Source organism: Octodon degus, unplaced genomic scaffold (genome assembly GCF_000260255.1).
Source record: "Octodon degus isolate 3935 unplaced genomic scaffold, OctDeg1.0 scaffold00100, whole genome shotgun sequence".
Taxonomy (NCBI): domain Eukaryota; kingdom Metazoa; phylum Chordata; class Mammalia; order Rodentia; family Octodontidae; genus Octodon; species Octodon degus.
The window spans coordinates 5,611,514-5,614,922 of record NW_004524676.1 but is presented as its reverse complement, the minus strand read 5'-3'; positions in this window follow the sequence as shown (position 1 = coordinate 5,614,922).

Genomic DNA, 3,409 nt, shown 5'->3' with positions numbered 1-3,409 from the left:
TTTTTCCCCCGCAAATGTTGCACTACACAATACTTTGTACATGAGTGAAATGTATAAAGAGCTGTCATTCTAAGTTTTCACGTTCACTCTATTTTTAAGGTTCCCATTGATCTCTTTTTTCGCTATAGAACTTTAAATGTTTTCTCAATTAAGCTCTGTTTCATTCCTTAAGGCATAACCATGGTTTCCTTAACTGACTTTTCTTCAGCCTTTTAAATATTTATTTTAGATGCAATACATTTCCATAAGACAAAAAGCAGAATCTTTAGTCTTCTACAATATCTGTGATCCTGGACGGGGTACTTTAACCCGTCTGTGCCTTGATTCTCCAAGTTGTAAAACAGGACGATGAGCACACGTGTGCTTGGAGGATTTCTGGACGTAACAGAGGCATTTCAGGACGAAGATTAGCAAGTACTTGGAAAGCATTTTATAAATGTCGCCTGTTATTGTGTCTCTCCTATAGATGTAGCTCATTTGCTCTCTTTATTTTTACACAAATAGAACCACACATTTATTTTAAATGCAATACATGTTCATAAGAAAAAAAGGTGAAAAAAAGGTATATAAATAATAAAATACCAGTAGAAGCAGCTCTTCTCCTGGTTTATATTACATTTACACTGCATTCCAAGTCTCTGTTCATGAATAATTTCACTTATACAACATTTGTCACTGTTTATAAGATATTAATTATAATATCGAAATGAATTTTTAAAAATGAGGTATTTATATGTTTTTTTTTGTCTCTTGCTAGAGTTTCTAATGTTCAGAAGTTAGCGTACATTAAGAATTAATTCACTTTTAAAAAAATCTTTTTTTCATCTTTTATTAATTTATTTATGTATTTGGTACAGGGTCTCATATGCAGCTCGGACTTGTAGTGATCCTCCTATTTTCTGCCTCCCCAGTGCTGGGATTGCAGGTATGCTCCACCACGCCTGGTTTTGGGGGCGACTTCTGGAGTCGGCATGGCATGCAGTACTGGGGATCGAACCTGGGTCCTTGAGCTTGCCGGATCGCCAAACTATCTTCCCAGCCCAAGAATTTATTCACTTTTTCTATAATGGCCAAATGCCTCTGGACTCTCAGTGTTGTGCTAACAAGTTCTCCAGTTATAAGATACCCAGTTATAACCTGCTGTTTGTAAAGAACAGAATCACAAAGAATAGTGACTAAACTGTGGTGTTTGTCTTTTATATAAAAAAATCTAGCCAGGTATAGTGGCACACACCTGTAATCCTAGCTGCTCAGGAGGGTGAGGCAGGAAGATCAAAATTTTGAGCCCAGATATTTCCATTTCCATTATAAAATTTTCTTTGCATTGAATAAAAAATGTTTGAGTCCAGTCTGGGTGAATGAGAGATAGAAGATAGATAGACAGATAGACAGACAGAGACAGAGACAGAGATAGACAAACAGAGACATAGAGACAGAGACAGAGATGGCTGGGATGTAGCTCAGTGGTAGGGCACATGCCTAACATAGGTTCAATCCTCAACACACAAATAAATCAATAAAATAATAATCCATACATTCTATGTAAATGGCACCCTAGGGAGTTCAGGATACTGATGCCCGACACACACACGCAAATAGAAAATGCTTAGCATTCAGGCTGCAACCTGTCATGTCCCAGGAGAAGGTTAGGGTCCAGCCAGCTGTGATGGCCATCTGAAAAGAGAGTTGACCAAAGTAGAGGGAGTAAAGGATGGGGACAACTACCTGTTTTTGTTTTTTTTTCTTTTATGTATTTGGTACAGGGGCTCACTACGCAGCTGACTCATAGTGATCCTCCTGTTTTCAGCCTCCCTAGTGCTGGGATTATAGGCATGCGCCACCACACCTGGACACAGTTGCTGGCTCGGTGCATGAGGGTAGGGGGTGGGGGCAGCAGGGCTTATGGGACTGGGGATCGAACCTTGGTCCCTGCGCTTGCCAAAGCAGGCGCTTAGTCCACGGAGCTAGCTCGCCGGCCCTCACTACCTGTTTTTGAATGTATGTATGATAACACATAGCAACAACATTTGGCACGGAGCAGCCACAAGTGTGCAGCTCGTCGCAGGCTCCCGCATGCTCGCGCAGTGCTGCAGCCGTCCCAGCACCCCTCTCCACAGCTGCTTCTATCCTAGCAGGCAGACTACAGACCCATCACTAGTAACTTCCCCCTTTCTGACTGTGAGTGGGACCCTTGTTACTATTCCGTGCAGGCAGAATCACACCGTCATCTGTCCCTCTATGACTGGTTTACTTCATTAGCATATCAGTGCTCATCTGTGCTGCAGCATGTGCCAGAATTTGCTTTGTTTTTAGGACTGAACAATATCCCACTGTATGGATACACCACATCCTGCTTTTCCCCTCATTTATTGCTTCTGCGTTTTGGTTATTCTGAGTAAGGCTGCTATGAACATGGATGTAGAATGATCTGTTTGTGTCTCTGCTTGCCGTTCTTTGGGGTATACAGATACGGAATTGGTAGACCTTCGGCAACTCTATTTTTAACCTGTTTAAAGAGAAGCCATGGCCAGGCACGGTAGCACACACCTGTAATCCAGGACTCTGGAGGCTGAGACAAGAGGATCACTGTGAGTTTGAGACCAGCCTGAGCTACAAAGTAAGGTGGAGGCAAGGCTGAACTGCATAGCGAGACCCCGTCTAAGCAACAACAACAAAAAGAGTAGCTATACCATCTCCCCTTATAGTATACTTTATATACTATTATATATTTCAACATGAAAGGGAGGAGGATTCCAACTTCCACATCTTCACTAACACTTGCTTTCTGTTTTCTCTCTCACTCGTTTTGTTAAAAAATGTATTTATTTGGTTGTTGCAGGGTCTCACTATGCAGCTCGAACTCGTGGTGATCCTCCTCCTCTCAGCCTCCCCAGCACTGGGATCACAGGTGTGCACCACTACACCCAGACTCTGAGCAGCTGGCGTAACATGTGGTGCCAGGGGTTGAACTGTGGTCTCTGCCCTTGCCTAAGCAAGTGCTTTAGTTTGCTGAGCTATCTCTCTGGTCCTGTTATTTTTCTTTTAAAATTAGCTGTACTAATCAGGGTAAGGAGCCAGGAAGATAGCTCAGTGGCATAAGCACCTGCCTGGCAAGCATAATGTCCCGAGTTCTGTCCCCGATACTGAAGAAAAAAAAAGTGAAGTGTTGCTTTACATCTCCCTAGTGATTAAGGACGTTGAACACTTTTTCGTGTGCTTTTCACTATTTTTGTATCTCCTTTGGACACATGTCTGTTCACCTCTGTTCATGGTTTAACTGGATTTTTCTGTTGAGTTGTAGGAGTTCATTATATGTTCTAGATATTAGTCCCTTATCAGATATATGCTTTGTAATGTTTTCTCCCATTCCATAGTTCCCTTTCCACTCTTTTGATATCTTTTTTTTATT